Genomic DNA, 20,750 nt, shown 5'->3' with positions numbered 1-20,750 from the left:
AAGTCCTGTATCTTTTACATGGCACCCGTCTTTTAAAGGCACTTACGATGCTACATAAAAGAGCAAGCACCAGGAGACTCAGAAACAGTATTTTCTACCAAGGAGCACAGTCACTGAAATAAAGGTCCTATCTGCTCTACATACTTGTAGAATAATACCTTCACATATTAATATAGGTAAGCGAAATGGGAAGCCAGGCGTGGTATGCTCAGGAGACTGAGGCAGGAGGGTCCAAGTTGGAGGCCTGACTGGGCAACTTAGTGGGATCCTGCCTCTAAATAAACAAAGGGTTTGAGGTGCAGCTCAGTGGTAGAGCGCTTATCTAGCACATGCTAATGCTCTGGGTTCAATCTCCAGTATTTCAAAACTTAAAAAGAGAAGGAGAGAGAAATGGGAGAAGACATAGAAAGGAAAAACAAACTACCATTTTGTAAGTTTTAATTTCTACTACCTTATCCTATAGAAAAATAAAAACCCCACTGTGGTCACCTTTTTCACATTTAGAAAAATCTGGAACAGATTTCTAGAACTATAAGGACTTAAGTTTGGTCTCCTCTTTCTCTATTATTGTTAGAAAAATATATATGTCAGTACAATTGTGTGCACATCTTTCTCGAGCCGTAATTAGATGGAGGTAGCTTTGAATTTTCTTCCATTTCATTTGGAAAAAGTACTTGGAAATTTTCAAGATTATTTTGCCATTACCTCACAGCATGCCTCCCATTTTCTCATGACACATCGGATGAGAATAAATCTTGTTTATTTTGCCTCTTTTCTAAGCTAATGTCCTCCAAGGAAGCTGCAGATTGGCTGGCTGTTCTTTACAAAAAAAAAATGAGAGGGAAGAATGTGAAAAAGGAAATTAACCTAATCTGACAGCTGAATTTTCAGACAGTATCAGAAGAACTATGAATTTGAGAGAAATAATAATGCTTTTGCTGAGTGGACAAGCTTTTGTTTTGTTTTGTTTTGTTTTGAGGACAGTGTATTACCAAAATTCCAGAAATCCAAAGAATGAGATTCCCTTTGCTCTTTTTGAGTCTAATCATAGTTACTAAATCTTTTCTGTACATATTTTTAGCATAAGCTTTCAAATTGCTCCATAATCCTGAAAATATTCCTTGCTTAGAGATTGCAACCATGCAAATGAACACAACATGGACATTAAAGAAGACAGGCCAGACTCAAAATAGACCAGGCAGCAAGTGCAGGAGTTTGACTGGTTTCCCTCTGCAACCCATTTGGTCTTCTGGTGTCCTTCCCATTTTCTTATTTCATGTCACTTTTCTCCTCTCCACATAGAGGTACGTTTGTTTGAAATACTTTATAGATTCTCTCTCAAGAATCTATGCCATTCGTGTGAAAAAAAATTTCATTTCTAGATAACTGTGGTTTGGGCTCAGGTGTGCTTATATTCTGTTCACCTGAGAACATGGGAAATAATAAGGATCGGGCTTGGCTAAGAAATGAAAGGCAGCTTTTGTTAGCTTTAGCAAAAACTTTGAAAATTATTCAACACTTCTGTCGGCCAACAGACTTTTTAGAAACTATTTACAAGGTTGACAGGGTACTCATTAGAAAAATTTATTTTAGCATATCATTACAAGATTTTGAGAACTGCCATCATGGTTCTACCCACCATCCTCTTGAACTGATTAGGCACTAAGTCTCTGTATATAGTCCTCTTGATAACAATCTAAACATTGCCAACAATAAAATCCGATAAAAATAAAAGAAGAAAATACAGCTCATTCCACAGTCAAATTTTGATTTTTTTGGTAATGCAATAATTTCCATTCACTAGATCAGTTAATTATTAAATTTTAAATTCCTGAGTGATAAACATGAGTGGAAAACCATCCAAAAGTTATTGTATGTGATGCTCTAAAAGTAAACAAGGAAAAAAAAAAAAAAAGCTTGCCAAAAACTCCAAAGGTACTATACAGAAAGCACTAGGTTCTCCCAAGCCACCCCATTTTCAGATGAAAATTACTTTTCTGTAAAGTGAGTTCACATGGCACTTAACAAATGTGTTGCAACCTCAGGATATCAGCTCTGCGTGGAGTCTAGGCCTCATGTTGAAATGAATTCCCCCCTAACTAGTCATTCAAGCATCCAAAGGAATAAGTCTGAAGTAGCACTGTAAATAACTGAGACCACCTTCCTCAGTGCACCTAAGTGAGCATCTTGAGTTCATGTGGGTGGCAGCCCAGACATGCCTATGCCAATGACATGCCAACTTCTATATTGATAAAAAGATCAAAGTTTACAGACTTCTACAACTGGATGGGATCAAAACAGTCATCTCCAATGCTCTCCTATTTTTAGATAAAGAAATTAATTGGCCCAAAGTCATAAAACTAGTTAGAAATAGAACATTCATGAAAAAAAAATGTTTTAAATACCAATGCCAACTTTTTAAGAATTTTCCTCTGCTAATCCAATACTGATTTTTATGGAGGAATCCAAGCATGTTTTATAATTAATTAAGGAATGTAAGTAAACTTTGGTAATAAAAATCACATTGTCAAGAAGCCTTATGAAATGATTTTGAATCGGGGTAAAAAGATGGGTTGACTTAACTAGACCATGAAGCACCCAGGCGCTTGTCAAATTCCATTCTGTGTCTGAAAGGGTGTTTCTGGGTGGGATTAACGTTTGATTGGAAGACTGAGATTGATTGAAGACTGCCATTCCTAAGGCAGGGGTACCTCAATCCAACCAGTCCAAGTCTTGTATAGAACAAAAGCACTGAGTAAGAGCAAATTTTTTTAATTTGTTTTAATTAGTTATATATGACAGTAGAATGCACTTTGAAACATCATATATAATGGAGTATAATTTCTCGTTCTTTGGTTATACATAATGTAGAATCCCACCAGTCGTATAGTTACATATCTACATAGGGTAATGATGTCTGATTCATTCTACTATCTAGCCTTCCTACCCCCATACCCAGTAAGAGGAAATTTTATTCTGCCTGAATGCCTTGAGCTTGGACATTGCTCTTTGGACTCAGACTAAAATATTGGCTCCTCGTGGATCTCCAGCCTTTCAACTTTTGGACTAGAACTACAATATCAGCCCTTCTGGGCCTCCAGCTTGCCAACTGCAGATCTCGGGATTTATCAGCTTCCACAATTGCATGAACCAAGTCTTCATAATGAATATGCTTTTATATTTCTTCATTATGTGTATGTACACACACACATAGATATATGTATCCTATTGGTTCTGTTGCTCTGGAGAACCTTGACTTATACAGATATCATTGAGTGAAATACATTGAGTGCCATCCCAATCATCAATTTATTTCATTTAACATATATTAAACTTTTGGAACAATAACAAGTTGAAAACAAGCAAACGCCTAGTGCTTCTACATAATGCATTCTAAAAATTACCAGTAGAAACAGCATGCCAGTGTTTCACAAATACATGAATCTGTGTTTAAAACATTCTATCAGGTGATCTATGAAAGGCAGTGAAAGCATGTGGCTCAGCTTCATCCAGTTGGCAGAAGCTGCCAGCAAGAGGACAGAGAGAGACCCAGCAGAGCTCTGAGCACCAGGGAAACCAGTTGACCTTATCTGAGTACCCCTTAATCCTATTCAGGTGTTCCAATTAAGTGGCATCACCGTCTCAATTAAAGCTGCAGTCCTCGCTGGCTAATAACATAAGGCTCCCTGGGAAATGCACTAATTAAGTAGATTTTCTTATCTACCAATTAAGAACTTATTTTCCATGAAATCAAGGTTAAGAGGTACTAATATGACCAGATCTATCATCTGCGTGGTATTTGAAATGCCTTTAACCACGTTTCTCTTGTCTCTGCTCTGTATTCAACTTAAAGCAAGAGATGAGATATGCTGAGCTACAGATCACTAATAATGAGGTTTTTGTGTATGTGTGTATTTTCTTTAATTATGATACATTTCAAAAATACAAAATAATAAAGTGAATAATATGTATGCCTGCTGCCCAGCTAAATAAATGTCAACATTATGGCTTATTTGCCTCAAGAGTTTTTTAAACAAGTTATGATAATTATATTTTTTAGCTCCCTCTACCCTGCCCCACAACATCACCAGGTACCACCATGTGAAACTGTTTATTCCTACAAATCATTTTAAACTCTTACAGCATATTTTGTATCCATATGCAATTAATCACATTGTTATGCATGTTTTCAAACTTTACCTGTAATTCTGCAGCTTGCTTTCTTGACTCACATCATATATATGACATGCATTCATGCATATATGTACATACATACACACAACCTATATACACACATGATATATTTCATTCTAGTTTGTTTTAAATGCTTTCTATAACAGTGCAACCTTTTTCCCTGTTAGTGGGCCGGTCACTTATTTCCTTTGTTTTTAACTCTTATAATCAATGCTGGTATGAACGTTAGTTCATGTATCTCCTGGTGCATATATGTGAGCTTACCTAGAGTGTGTTTCCAGAAAACTGAAGCAAAATGCCCTCCAAAGTGTGTAAGCCACTTCTCCGCAACAGAGAACCAGGGTTCTACCCTCCCATGTCTTCAGAAACTCTTGATATTGTCACACTTAACATTTTTGTCTATTTTGATAGGTTAAAAATGGTACCTTACCTCCCGTTTACTAGTGAAGTTGAGCATGTTTTCATATAATCACTGGCCATTCAGGTTTCCTGGATAAATCCACACCCTCTTCCTATAAGTCATCTTAGCTTATTGATATGAGAGCATTGCCTATAGAGTTTAGGTATGAACCCTTCTCAGAAACATTGCAAATATATTTTTGTGATCTGTGCCTTACCTTTTTGCTTCAATTATAGTGTTATGTTGAAAAAAAGTTTGCAAGTTTAATAAAGTCAAATTTCACTAGTGTCTTGATTAGGAAATCCTCCTTTATTCTTTTATTTTTATTTTTTTAATGAGGACAGTCTCCTATATTTTCTTTTAAAAGTGCTTTTTTTCATTAAGGTCTTTTACTACTGAGGGTTTATTTTTATGTAGAGTATGATTTATCATTTTTTAAATTTTTTATTTGTTTTAATTAGCTATACATGACAGTAGAATGTATTTATGCACTTTAATATATCATACATAGGCGGGATATAATTTCACATTTTTCTGAGTGTACATGTCGTAGAATCACATTGGTCATGAGGTCACATATATACATAAAGTAATAATGTCTGTTTTGTTCTACTGTACTTCCTATCCCCACACCTTCTCCCCTCCCCTCCCTTCACTTCCCTCTATCTAATCTAAGGTAACTCTATTCTTCTCTAGTGACCCCCTTACTATGAATTAGCATCTGCATATTAGCAAAAACATTCAACCTTTGATTTTGGGGGATTGGCTTATTTCTCTTAGCATGATATTCTCCAGCTCCATCCATTTACTGGAAAATACCATAATTTGATTCTTCTTTAAAGCTGAGTAATATTCCATTGAATATATATACTACATTTTCTTTATCCATTCATCTATTGAAGGACACCTAGGTTGATTCCATAGTTTAGCTGTTATGAATTGATAGAGTACGATTTGGAAATGTGTTTTTACATATAGATAATTGTGAGACTCTTCTTACATATATATATAGCTTCTGCATTTGAATGGTTTGTTTTGAGCTGTCTATTCTGTTCCAGTGGTCTACTGTTCATCCAGTACTGTTATTAATACCTTACTGTCTCAGTTACTACAGTGTTAGAATAATTTCCAATATCTGGAGAAGAAAATCCTCTCATTCGTCCTTCTTCAAATTTTCTTAGCCATTCTTTGCCAATGTTCTTCCACATGAATTTTGGGTGAATTATGTCAAGTCCCATGGATAAACAAGGTTGACTTTTTATCAGAATAATAATGGATTTATGGCTGTCATGAGGCTGACAGATTTATGATGTAGTCTTCCCATCTAGGACCACAACTATAGCACCAATGTATAACCTAGGGAAAGGCATCCCTGCCTCAAGGTAGATGCAGCCAGTCCCACCTGAATGGAGAATACAGCATGGGCTAGATTTTAGCTCTGTTTGCCCTCCATCCCCAGACCTACTGAATAAGAAAGCCTTGGAGTGCAACCTAGAGATCAGTGTTTTAGCAAGTCCCCCAAGTGATTATGATATTCCAGTTTGGAAACATTGGTTTAACCTGGTAAGTCCCATTGTCCCAGATATGGAACACCTATAGAAAATTAAATTGAGCAACAAATACATCACTCCTGGTAACTTTTGAAATAAATATTATGTTTTTAGTGTTCTATTCTTTTGAGATGATTAGCACATTTGAAAAAATATAGGTATTTCATATACATGTGATATATTAAGGATATATAAGCTCTAGATTATGGTTTACTAGCTATTTTAATGGATCTCTGTCAATTTCATTGAAATATTCACGTAATTAAAAACTTGGGACTTAATGGGTTAATCAATTCCCTATCAACAGATACTTGGGCAGTTTGCCTTGTGAAGTATAATCAATGCTGGAATAAATCATGTTATATATGGTTTTTGTGCCTGAGCAGGTGTATTAGAAATCAGACACATTTGCAAAAGTCAAATGCCAAGACAAAGAGTAAATGCATTTGAAATTTTAACAAAAATGGACAAACTACCTTCCATAGGAATTAGACCACTTTGCCAATGAGACATTCCTCTTTTATGCAGATGTAGAGAGTTAATAAAGAGCCCAGAAATATCATCCCGCCCACCTGAGCTTAAGCCAGCCCTCCATTAAAACTGTAGTTAACAGAGAATGGGAAGAATTATTCTCAGCATTGAGAGTTGGAATGTACATTGTATAGTTTCACCAAAGAAGAGCTATAAATGGCAGTTACATATAACTTATGATTCTATATTGTACCTCACTACACTATTTCCTTAATGCACCTTGCAGACTTTTGTAGGACAAGCCAGGAAGCCAAAGCAACATATATAATACCATTCCTTTAAGAAAAAGCATTCCAAAATCCAAACCACTGACTTAAATTTCAAACATTTGGAGTACATGAAGGACTGCCTGGATATGAGAATAGAAACTGTTATTTCCATTTTGCCAAGGGAAATGTTTTAAAAGTGAATCCTCTCTTGGATTAGGTGAATTTCCTGCGGTTGATTGGATATAGATTGGAGGTAGTTCAGGTTACTCTTGTGAAAACAAATTTGACTTTTTGTGGAATAGATTAGTAGCTGTTATCTGTCTGTGTTGCCCAGAGCATGGTACCATTAGGGGTTCACATGCAGCCACTATGAGAGGGCCCACTATTTCACTTAACTAGCACATCAAATGGGAGACCTCTGGGGTTTCAGATACATCTAAAGAGGGCGGGTTCAATCTCAACACAGATTCAATCTGCTAAACAAAGATGAACTTGGAGTAGCACAGGATTCTTCTCCAGAAAGGTGCAGGTCCAAATCCCTGTTAAGCTAATTCCACCATGTTGTTACCTATCCTTCGCCAAGTTACTTTATCTTCAGAACACATTTTGTAGCTGTGAAGCCATCCACTCAGCTACTTTCCTTCAGGGAACAAAATGGGATTATTTCAGAGTACAGTAAGCTCTCTGAATAAAAGATGCAAACATTACAAGAAAGGTTTCAAGAAACATTTCAAGAAACATCCTTCCTGTGTTATAAAAGCATTGTCTAGTAAGTGGCGTCTGCAAAGCAGGTTAACATATGTCAAATCTCACATGGTTACTTTTTTAAACTAATAATTTCATTTTAATAGCCATGTGTGGCTATCATATTCAGCAGTGCAGCTGTAGAAAACCTTCACCTCTTCATCTTAAAAACAGGGATAAAGGGCTGGAGCTGTAGTTCAGTGTGCAGAGTGCCTGCCTCGCAAGCGTGAGGCAGTGGGTTCGATCCTCAGCACCACATAAAAATAAACAAATATAATAAAGGCATTCTGTCCATCTACAACTACAAAAAAAATTTTTTTAAATGGGTTTAAAGATCACTTATCTGGTCCTAAAAGTCTCTTCAGCTGCCTGATAAAAAATAGAAAATCCTGTTCACTACCTCAGATCTACTGAATCCAAATGTACCTGAAAGACCACAGAGAATCTGTTTTCAATATTCTCCTCCAGGAGATTCTTATGATCAGGCTAGTTCAATGTATTTAATAGCATCATAATGAAGTGTAGATGCCTGCATTTCTAAGCATTAGCAAGATGTCTGGTGCTGAGCATATTCCAGAGGAAGAAGTCTTGTGTTCTGGAGATATTAATTGTTCACATACCTGTTCCCTGGTATCAAAAAACCCACTTCAAAGCTCTTGGAAAAATAGTAAGACAGTCTTGTATTTCTGGAGGGTAGGGATGGGGGCTGCCAAGTTCCATGTTCCAGAGTGCAGAGGGCTTGTCTTTGTTTTGTTGTGATAAGGAAGAATACAGCAATATGAGTCCAGGATCTCTTGATGCATAGCTTAAATGAGGGACAATCTGATGATCTTGACTCTATTCTCAATTTGATATGATAAATTGTGTTTGAAATCTGGTGAAGGAACTTGGAATGGGAAGTAAGAGAAAAACCACTGATGTGCAGCTGCACCCTCAAAGCAATTTGAAAAACAGATAGAAAAGAGAGAGAAAAACAGAGGAGACAAAGGTTGAAAGAAAAACTCCAGAGCAAAGTCTTCCTGGAGGCCAGGTTAACTTCAGGAAACAGAAACAGAATGATCTCAATAGGATTAAAGGGTGTCTTTTTGGCAAACGACCTGCATTCTAGTCCAGCCCTGAATCTACGGCTGTTTCCAGGAGCATATCATATCACGGCCACAGAGAGTTCTGCAATTTCAGTACGGTTTCAGAAACCCACGAACATTCCCATTTTGCAGCTGTGGGAACCATCTGCTCATCTACTTTCCTTCAGGGAACCAAATGGGATTCTTTCAGAGTAAACGAGGCTCTCCAAATAAAAGACGCCAACATTACAGGAGAAAGGTAATTACTTACAGAGTAGGAACATCCCCTGTTAATAATGTTTCTATGGGCTCTGCTCATTAAGGAAACAGATCTGGAGAGTAAAAAGAGCTATCATGGGGTCCATGTTACAACAAAGATCCCCAAACGGGAGAACACAAAAATGGTAATGAGAGGGAAAGAAAGTTGCAAGAAGGGAGTAAATTGTTTACGTGTAAAACTAAAAGAAGCTTAGGTTAGAAATTTCACCTGTGTTTAAATTTTTACCCTTATTTAATTTTAACATGTACATGATAATGTTAGGAAAATTCTATGTATTTGATTTTTATTTTGCTAATAAAGTGGGAGATAACCCAGCTACAAACAACAACATAAAAAATGCATTCACTTCCCTTAATCACGAGTATAATTCATTTATGTATTTATATTATGTGATACATATATCCAGATAAACTACACATAATATGGCCAAGACTTTAAAATGAGGGCTTTTTTTAAGTAAAATATTTTATTGCCAGGATAAGATAGAAGGTTGCTTTTAGGTTTCCATTTAATGTAACAAAATAGAAATATTTTATATTTATGATAATGTAACAAAAAATAAGTATTTAAATTATTAAAGGAAAGAATGTATGAATGAATAAACTGGGTATGGGTAAAAACACCACTTCTCCTTGCCTATAACATTCCCCCCCCCACTTCCCATCTCTCCCTTCCTTCCTCCTTCCTACTATTTTACTAGAATCTCCTGCAGCCTTCCTGGCACTTGCCCTTCCTGATTTTCCTAGCCCCTAGGATCTTTTCATGCTTAATTTCCTTCACTACCTATCCTTGATCTCTGGAATTCCACAGTTTATCCTTTAACACCATAGTCAAGAATACTTGGATTTTCTTACCACTTATTATCTTTCTTCAAAATCTTCCCAGCCATTTTATAGCCCTGGATCAACCCATCTGTCCATTTTTTCTTGCTGATTTTTGCAGGCTTCCCAGGAATGCGGAAAATCGTGGAAAGCTGTGCACTGGTTCCAGTACAAACAAATGAGCACTGGCCTCGGCCAGACCGTCACTACCCAACAAATGTTTCTCATGCCTAATGGCTGACTGGACCACTTTTCAAAGAAGCTATTGCATCTTTATAAGTATCCACAAACCCTGGTCTCTACCCTCCGTTTGTTCTCAGACGATCCCCTTATTGAAGGAAATACAGGTATTATAAATGGCATTTCTTTCTACCAGTTCAAAGTTCATTTTCATCATCAGCTACACTTTCCTTCTTCCTGCTTGTCTCAAAAGGAAAACATGCTAATATTCTTCTTGCAGACTCACCCTATCGATCATCTCCTTTTTCTTGGATCATCATTATCTCCTTCTCTACTGGTTTTTTAACCCACAAATTTGCTCAAGCCCTGAAGAAAAAGAAGCACTCATCTCCTTCAGGCACTTCAAACTTGCTCCCATCTCTCAGTTAACAGACTCACCATCACCTGGGTGCCTGCAGCAAGCATTTCAGAATTTTCCTTTACTTTCCTCCTTTTGGTGCCACAATCAATAAAGCATGCCCATTTGACCTTGGAAATATCTCTCAAATGCACCTTGAGAAATGTTCCCTCTTCCTGGAACCCACAGACCCAGGCAAACTGCTGTTGATCTTCAAAGTCAATGGATCATCTACTCTGAAGCTTCTCCTGACGTCCCTTCACCCACCACCTCAGTCATAATTAATTGCTCCCTTTCTATGTTTACACTGGCTTTTACCTGAACCGCCCCACCCCCACCTGGGCCCATTTCTACACTGTAGTTTAGTGATATAGTCACATGCCCTTTTCCTCTAGTACATCAGCTCACTGAACAATCACTACTCGTCTTTGTCCCTGAGAACCTTGAGGTCAGTACCAGGCACAAAGTATTCCTCCATAAATATTTGATGAATTGACATTGCAAATATTAGCTTATATCAAGTGCAGTTTCCTTATATACCCTCCCAAACTCCTCCACCATGGGACTTGAAGGAAAGCAAATGGAAAATGAATTTTCCACATGAATGGAACATTTATATCAATGTTTACACTTAGGAGTAGTACCTCTGAAATTCTTCAGAAAACTCCATTCCAAACCTGTCTGTTTCTTATATATACTGTGAATTTATTTTCCCTTCATTAGAGGACCAGAAAGATTTCAAATAAATAATAATGTGTTAGGAAGACTCATCCTAAAGCAATATGTTTTAAAATACAGGGATTTAGGATGAGACAAATTGGAAAAAAGATGATCAGTAACTTAAGTGTTCTAACATCTGGTATCAACTGGTCTGTCCTGACCTGGAGGTAAACCAAGCAGACCTGCTCCCCTCCTGGGGCTCAGGAGAGCAGCTCTCACAGGGAGCATTTGATTCCTCTTCTCCAAATCCTATCTGAAGCTCACTGTCCCACTGAGAGAAAAGAATCAAAGCCACACATTTACCAAGAAAGCTTTGAGGTTAAATTTAGATGAAGATACTGCTTATGTGACATGTGCATGCATACACACATACACACACGCACACACTCACACACAACTTGGTTAATTTAATCCAACTCAGTGTGTGAGGAAAAGAATCAGCTTTAAACTGTCTGAATATCAGACATTATTTACTTGCTAGGGAAGAAAATACTCAAATTTATTTTGGAAAAAAACTTTTAAAAGAACAACCCTTCAGAAGAAAAGAAGTGAGCTACCTTTTCATCCGTTTTGCTCTTTTTCATTTGCAGCTTTGGTCTACCTGTGAGAGATGGCAGCAGGTGAAGGATGCCCCAGGGGTGGCAGGGTAGACACCCTTGGTGATAAGTGTAAAGTGCATGTGAGTACACAGTGCCTTCTGAGTCACCTGCTCCTTGATAACCCACATGTAAAGAAGTAAACACACAAAACAAACTCTAATTAATAACCAATCCTCCCCAATTTTTTTAATCACACATACTCAAAATCAATCTCCAGGTGGAAGGAAATTTCCTTACAAGGGAAAGAGATGAAAAGCTTTGTTTCACTCAATTATCCAGGGATAGGAAGGAAAATATAGATAGATAGATAGATAGATAGATAGATATAGAGATAGATTGATTGATTGATCTTACTTGTTAAATAAGATCTGCCAACCAAAGTCAGGGAAATGAATGGACAGGAAATGAGGCAAACTTTAAAGAGGAAGTAGTTTTGAGCCTTAAACTCAAGGGCATTGAGGAGTAGGAAACCCACAAGATGTATAAAAATGGAAAATCAAGGGTCTTATTTTAAGAAAGAAACTCAGAGCCTGTGACTGGTCTATCACAAGACATGAAGTACACCCATTTTTATTTTTATTTTTGTAGTTGTAGATGGACAGCATAACCTATTTGTTTATTTATTTATTAATGTGGTACTGAGAGGATCAAATCCAGTGCCGCAAACATGCTAGGCAAGCACTCTACCACTGAGCCACAACCCCAGCCCCATCCATTAGTCATTTATGGCTATTTGGGGAGAGTTCAAGAAAATAACCCATAGAGACCACAAAGACAGAAGGTGTATTATATGTAAAACCCTTTTAAAGTTTATTATCAAGTGCATGTAAATCATCAAATAATAACCTAAGGGAAACATCTTCAAGAAAATAAGATCATCTCTTTTATTACAATTACCTATGACTATTTAAAATTCAATAGATTGAGCCTAGATACCATAATTGTAGAATTTAGTAACTTTCTGCTTTAAAGTTATAAAAGTTAAAGCAAATAAAAGTTTTCTCTCAAAAAAAATGTGTTTTTAGATTTCATTATGTGTAATACAGTATGAAAAAGCAAGATTAGGGAAGTAAAGTATGGCATATTTTAAACCGAATGGAACAATTAAAAGGATATTTGTAAAAAAGAAAAATCAAACATGTAAAAATGCATCATAAAGATAACCAAAAACAGCTGAACGTGGTGGTGTATGCCTGTGATCCCAGCAGCTCGGGAGGTTGAGACAGGAGGATCTTGAGTTCAAAGACAGTCTCAGCAAAGGCGAGGTGCTAAGCAACTCAGTGAGACCCTGTCTCTAGATAAAATACAAAACAGGACTGGGGATGTGGCTTAGTGGTTGGGTGCCCCTGAGTTCAATCCCTAGTACCATAGAAAGAAAAAGAAAAAAAAAAACAAAAAAGTGAGCATAGACTTTCATAGAGAAAGATCACAAATAAATAAAAGAAACAAAATCAACTATGTACAGAAAAAAGACTGGAAGGAAATACATCAAAATGATAACAGTGATTGTCATTGGATAATAGCTCATAGATAAATTATTTTTGCTTCTGTTTTTATAAAGCGATATGCCATACAGACATAGCTTACTTTTAAGTGGGTATAAAAGAAATTTTCTCCAAGGAAACTGTACAAAGTAATAACCTGCTTAGAGAACATACAATATTTGCCCAAATTACATATTACATATCATTAACTAAGTACTTAAAAATCAAGGCAAATGGGTGGTCTATTAACTGCCAGGTAAGGTGTAATCAATCCAATAATTTCAAGGGTAGCAATCAATGGTAATCCTCAAAATAGCATCAATTCTGCCATCATTTTTGAGGCCAGACAGTTGAAATAAGTAGTTGATTTAGCTAAACTATATGACTCTGAACTATGATTATTTGAAGCCTGGAGTCCCAATTTTAAAGAACCATTTTTTTTAAGAGAAAGAAGAGAGAGAGAGAGAGAGAGAGAGAGAGACAGAGAGAGAGTTTTTAATATTTATTTTTTAGTTATTGGTGGACACAACATCTTTGTTTGTATGTGGTGCTGAGGATTTAACCTGGGCCGCGCGCATGCCAGGCGAGCACGCTACCGCTTGAGCTACATCCCCAGCCCCTAAAGAACCATTTATTGTACAATAAAATCAACATGGGCTTATCTGTTTCTCTTCTCATTTTTGCTTTCATATTACAATTTTCAAACATGATCCTTTTGAAATACATTAGATTTTCCTTACGTGCACCTAATTAGGGCAAATTAATTCATGGGAGTTGAAGGAACTACCTTCCACACCACTTGACTCTCTCACTGATTACCTTTTGTACCCCTCTCATTTTCATGGGATGCATGTAAGGCACAGATCTTGAATCATTTTCCTAACAGTTTCATTACACTTGGCTTTTGATTAAAATAACCTCTCTTCTCATCTCTTACGTTGGTGTCATAGTTTGTCCATAGAAACTCCCTTCCTTGGAATTCCATCCAGTCCTCTGCTAAGTCCCAAAGCACTTTATTTTTTCTGTCAGCCTTACTGAAATATGATTTATACCAAAAAACTCACCAAGTTTAAGAGTAAAATTCAGTGATTTGTAACAAATGTTCATAATCATGATCACACTATGAAATATTTTTTCACACCAGAAAATCCAGATTGAAAAAAACTAATACAGTCCATCTAACAAATACTTTTGTAACAAATACTTACTTACTTTTGTTCTCATTTAAATATTCATGTTCCCTCAAAATATTTAATATTTATATAAAAATATAAAATATTAAATTTTTTGTTCCCTCAAAATAATAGTATTTTAAGTGCTTCGAAGTAGTGTTTTGTTTTGACTTACTAAGTGATATTTAGTAAGTCTGATTTTCTAAAAGTGTGAAAGAAAGGCCTCTGCCACTTATTTTTTGTAAATAGCAACTTCCTGGGCTTTTTTATTTCTCAAAGAAGAAGAAATATGTTTTCAGACACTTACTTTTTAAGACATAAAATTCATTAGCATAAGAATTTCCCTCTGTGGCCAAGTGCCCCGAGTTCAATCCCTGGTACCCCCCCCCAAAAAAAAGAATTTCCCTCTGAAAGTATGTCTTCTTTTCTCCATAAAAAGGATTATACATTTAAATGTAAACTTTGTTTATTCAAACTTAACATAACAACAAAAAAAAAAAGAATTGTTATACAATTCTGTGGCTCAGAGGTAGAATGCTTGCCTGGCATATGTGAGGCACTGGGTTTGATCCTCAGCACCATATAAAAATAAAATAAAGTTATTGTGTCCTTCTACAACTAAATATATACATATATGTATATATTTATTTATATAATATGTAATGTATAAAATATAATATATTTATATAATATACATAATATTATATAATATATATTATATAAATATTATATATATATATATGTAAAAGAATTAGTTAATTTTTTCAGATAAACTAAGGTGTAATCAAAATTTTAGAGTATACCTGGTAGATCACAGAAAGATTTGTATAACTTCTACTAAACATCATGCTTAGGATTGTAAACCTCACATTTCACCATCTAACCAGCACTCAGTAGATTAGAACAAAAGCAATCCTCTTAAGATGGCAGTAGAAGTAAGACCAAAGGCATGAATTAAGAAATCTTCCAGCCCCAGAGAACACCCAAAGGATCAGTCCACTCATGCTGAAGTTGTCTTGCTCAAGTTGCAATGACCTTGACTGCCAGGAATAAGAGCCATGGGATGTTTACCTTCCAGGTTGTGTCTTGCAGACTTTTCAGGACTGTCTAGTTTGCTGAGCATTGCTTTATCCTCTTTCATAACTTCCTACTCAGTATTTCTTTTACCAGTAAGCAACTAGAAGAAAATGGATAGGGTAAAACTCAAATCTATTCATTTTGCAAATGAGCAATAAAATAAGTCTTCAGAGATTAGCTCTAGGTACACTGCTGAGAGGAAAGTTTGAAATCTGTTCAATTCAGAGTGAAGGCTGCCAAAACACAGACAGATATATCTATCAACCTGCTGCCTGGAAGAGAAGGAGAATGACAGTCTGATTTCTTTTGGCAGGTTTCCCACATCTCTATTTGTAGGCACACTCTGTAGTACAGGGATGTCTGAGATGAGCAAGCTCAAAATGTAAGAATGAAACTGGCTCAAGGAGGGTAAGTGATGTGATTTCAATACAAGAATATATGATTTATGAAATGTGAACCATCAAGAAGTAAGCAGAAGCCAGGTGCAGTGGCACACGCCTGTAATCCCAGCAGTTTAGGAGACTGAGGAAGGAGGATCTCGAGTTTAAAGACAGCCTCAGCAAAAGCAAGGTGCTAAAGCAACTCAGTGAGACCCTGTCTCTAAATAAAATACAAAATAGGTCTGGGGATGTGGCTCAGTGGTCAAGAGCCCCTGAATTCAATACCCAGTACAAAAACAAAATGAAACAAAAAAGAAGTAAACACACAACAAAATCACAAAATCATCCATTAAACAAACTCCTAACTGGTACATGTAACAGGTGAACGGAAGCAAGAACCAATATGTAAACGGTGCCTCCTCATGCACCAGATAGGAGAAACAGGGTTCAAGGTCATGAATGCTCAGGGCACCAGCCTCCCTTCTGGCATAGCCCTTTGGTAAGATGAATGTACCCACCAAACATCCATTATGGTTAGAGGGTACATTAGTGCACATCAGGAAACCAGAGCCACAAAGGGATATGCTATAGTTCAACCAATTGAGTAGCTGAAAGATAAATCAAATACTTTAGCAAAAGGTAGAGGGGCCCAAGGGCACATTCTAAAGTCCGTGTATTCCATTGTTTCTAAGACGCATATTTTATTTCCATTTTAACATCTATAATTTGGGAGTGTGTTTTATAATCAATGCAGTCTTAAACTGCCTTCTACCAGTTGTTATCAGTAGTCGCATGTGCACAAAACTTGGTCATAGGCATTCATATTGCTGGCATCGTAACTGAGCTTTGTTTAATTGTGTTCAATTAATTGCCATTTTACATGTCTTTTAAAAATTACAGTGATTCAAACTTGAAACAAAAAATTATCATGTAAGTAGAAAGGCATGAAAATGGATAAATTCAATATTAGTGGAATAAACATTTGTCTTTGGAAGAATTCCACCACTCACTATTTTACTAAAAAGCAACAATAATTTTGTGGCATCTGAACAACAGATAAATGGAGCTGAGTTGCACTTGGCTACAGAGATATGTGCAAAAGATTGTCTATCTCATGCCAAGCAATACATAAGAGCAGGCCAAAGTGCTAAATATCTCAGAACAGATGCAAGAAATGTCAAAGCAATGAGAAGCTGGTACGACTGATTTATGTGAAGTATAGGTAACCCTGCACATCAGGGTTACCTTTTGCAAAATTTGAAACATAACATCTAATTGTGAAATGAGTTATGGAAAAGGTAATCCCAGTGTCTATGTAGAATATTAAGGATAGGTAAAATCTAAGACAGAAGTCTCCTTCCCTGAGGATCCACCAGTCTGACATCTCTTTAATGCCACATGTTCCACAAGCCCTTCTGAATCCTCTCAACCTCAAGTGATCTCTCCTTCCTTTGAATCCCCTTCTCTGCTATTTTAGAACCTCTGGCCAATCTCCTGTTATGAACCAGGGATAGTACTAGACACTTCCATGTATACTTACACCATTTAATCCACACACCTTCCAAAGTAGCGTCTCCCTAGACTCTCTGGGTGTATTAAAAAACTAATCCTCATAAATTTACACTCATGGCAAATATCATAATTGGGACCATATCTTAGGTCTACTGACTTTGTACCTGAGGCTATTTCCATCAACAGAAACACCTACTTCATCTTACAATGGTGTGGTTACCTTACCTATTCTCTTCACAATGAACAAGACTTGGATTTTATGACTGACAATCAGTTTGAACACTCGCTATAGAATGTCTGGCTTAGAGCAGGTACTCAAAGTGTGTTTAGTTGTGTTCCAGGTATTCCAATCCCATGGTGCAGAGGTGGGAGTCTGAGGACCAACTGGCCTCCTTGACATTGTGAGAGGTGGAGGCGAATTGAACTCTCAATGGAAACTGGGATGAGAAAGATGAGAACAGTGAAGAATCTCAGAATGTATGTGGATATACTGTGGACTCAAAAGAGGTAATAATTGATGGAAATGATTGAGAATGGAAGATCTAAAGTAAGCAACATGATAGAAATGAATTAAAAGGGAAAAATGCAGAAAATGGAATAGTGGTTTGTAAGAATTCAACCTGGCTTGATCAAGCTGTGGTCATAATTTGGGGTAAATGTAGGTACCTGGGAAAAGAAAGCCTAATTGAGTAAATTCCAAAATCCAATGACACCAACTGAGGTTTGTTTGTTTGTTTGTTTTTAACTTTGACCTGGAATCCAGAATGAAAAATAAAACCTCCTTCTCCAGGAACTTATACGGGGAGAGAGAGTTCACCTTGGATCTGGTGGCAGAAGGTCACACAAGAAAGAGCTACAGTCTCAGGTGAACGTAAATGGAGACCAATGAGAGAGTAACAGGACTTCAGAGTCTGAAGAAGCCAAAGCTGTCATCTAATTCTACGTATTCTTAGGATGGTGCAAAAATAAGAGAAAGCTAAGCGCCTACTTAAAGGCTTACATTTATGCTAAACTAATTAAGTAAAATGAGCTTGCCCTCTCAGAACTGACCTCATCCAGATACAGCCCTGTTCCCAGATAATCCTCATCAGATGGGGAAAGTCATATACTATTCACCCGAGAAAATGCATATATGCTGGGCCTACACTATGGTGGATGCTAGAATCGGGATCCTGATAGAGAGAGAACGATAGGAGAGCTCACTAACTCCAGGAGTATAGTTCTAGAGGTAGGCTCTTCCTGTCTTTGATCTCCAAGAGAATGAAAGTAGATAGTTTGGGGCTGGGGATGTGGCTCAAGCCTGGCGTGCGTGTGACCCGGGTTCGACACTCAGCCCCACATACAAACAAAGATGTTGTGTCCGCTGAAAACTAAAAAATAAATATTAAAATTCTCTCTCTCTCTCCCCCTCTCTCTCTAAAAAAAAAACTGTTTAAAAAAAAAAAAAGAAAGTAGACAGTTTCCCAAGAGAAACAGGGATGACATAGAGGGATGACACAGAGCTCTCTTGGGCTTCATATTTTTCATTTAAGTTGGGCATCTCTAATACAAAAATCTGAAGTCCTAAAAAATCAAAAATTTTTGAGCACCAACATGACACTATAAGTACAAAATTACATTCCCTGCACAAAATTATTTTTTAAAATTGTATAAAATTACCTTCAGGCTATACATATAAGGTATATATGGAATATAAGTAAATCCTGTGGTTAGCTTTGGGTCTAAAGTCCAAAGATATCTTATTGTGTACATTCAAATATTTCAAAATCTAAATTAAAAAAAAAAAAGCTGAAATCCTAAAGGCCAACTGGTCTAGAGGCCAATAATCTAAATCAGTATTACTGGGATGAGATCAAGGTATCAGCAGTCCCACCAACCTCTAGAGGGCCACATTCCCTCCAGATGTGTTAAGGGAGAATTCCTGACTTATTTCATATTTGGTGGCTGCAGGCACTCCTTGGCTTGTGGCTACATTACTGTATAGTGCCTCAATCTTCACATTGGCTTCTTGAATGTGTGTGTGTGTGTGTGTGTGTGTAACTGATCTCCTTCTCTTATGAAGATACATGTGAATGTATTTTAATAGCCTCATCTCAAGATTTTTAATTTTATCACATCTGCAAAGACACTTTTCCCAAATAAGGTAGCATTTCCAGGTTCCATGGGTTAGGACCATCCTTGGGAGACATTCTTCAACCTAAAGCACCTTATTAAGAAAATTCATCTCCACTGTTAATATAAAAATATTTTTAAATAAAGTAACCCAGTGTCTCATATGGACCCAAGTCTTCTCCATCCTTTTCCCATTCCTTCTATGCATCTTTCCTCCTTACATAGGAATATTTCTTTATAAGGAATTAATTATAAGTTCATCAGGGAAACAATAAATATTAGGCAATGCAAATACTCAAAAATAATAAAATGATCATTAGGTATTCACTCCTAACTTCTCTTTTTGTAGCTGATTTTTAAATCCTTCCTACAGTGGTTTTAGAGGTCATGCACCTTCTATTATACCATTTCTGCTCCAGAGAGTGGTACCCATTACTTCTTCCCCTTCTGCTTCTCTGCATCACCACAAAGGAAAGACCAAGTTACACTATACACAGACAGGTGAGGTTTGTATATTGTTTGCATGTTGTTTGATTCATACCTCACCACTCTCCTGAGCCAAATGCTCTATAATTTCTGAAGATATCAAATGAGAGTTGATTCCCTCAATGTGTGCAGCATAAAGAGAGGACTGCAAACAGTCAATGTCATGATAAAAGGAAACATGGGTGCTGGGGGAAGCTCAAGCAATTGAGCAACGTGTTGAGGAACTGGATTCAAATTCCAGTTTACCACTTACTTTCTTAAAGTGTGACCTCTGGAAAATTATTTTAGTTCTTTGAGCTTCAATTTTCTGTAGTGTGCAGATAAAGACTGTCCACTCTAAACAGGCCGTTGTGGGAACTAAATAGCATAATAGATGTTCAGCACATGGGACATTGCAGGTGCAAGGAGCTCTGAGGCTGCAGAAGGACTGGGGAAGACTGACAGACATAAGGCCTGAAATGAACTTGGCAGGAGGAAGAGGTTTGTCAGGCCAGTCCAGACAAAGGCTGAGAGCGTGAGGTGACTGGAAAGAGAGTCAGAAGATAAAGCCAGAGAGGTGAGCAGGACTCGGTCATGGAGAGCCATTGGAAACACTGTAATGGGGAAGTCACATGCTCAGATTTATACATGTCAAGGGTGGTTTGGAGATCACCGAAAATGAGCGTCGTGGATATCAGTTACAATTTGGTGCAACGATCCTGGAAAAGGTTCCTAAAAGCATAGAGTTGGCATTGACATGGAAATTGGTAAGAGAAGAGGTATATTAGAGGACTTTAGAATTTACTAGTTAGTGGTGAGCTGTTTGAGGCAGCTAATGGAGAAGAAAAAGATAAAGACA

At 37.0% G+C, this 20,750-nt stretch overlaps 1 protein-coding gene and 1 long non-coding RNA gene across 2 annotated transcripts in view; one reads left to right on the top strand and one right to left on the bottom strand.

Moving 5' to 3' along the window:
* The window catches only part of Niban1 (niban apoptosis regulator 1), a 140,679-nt gene that overhangs the window by 87,320 nt on the left and 32,609 nt on the right, over positions 1-20,750 (bottom strand). The window lies entirely within an intron of this gene.
* Positions 8,665-10,155, top strand: LOC124105526 (uncharacterized). The gene is made up of 2 exons (XR_006855760.2): positions 8,665-8,951; positions 9,915-10,155. It is a non-coding gene; the product is annotated as an uncharacterized LOC124105526 (long non-coding RNA).

The sequence above is a fragment of the Marmota monax genome, unplaced genomic scaffold (assembly GCF_021218885.2).
Source record: "Marmota monax isolate L192 unplaced genomic scaffold, Marmota_monax_Labrador192_F-V1.1 WCK01_AAM20220418_F8-fsc00250, whole genome shotgun sequence".
NCBI lineage: Eukaryota > Metazoa > Chordata > Mammalia > Rodentia > Sciuridae > Marmota > Marmota monax.
This window is presented reverse-complemented; position numbering and strand designations above follow the sequence as displayed.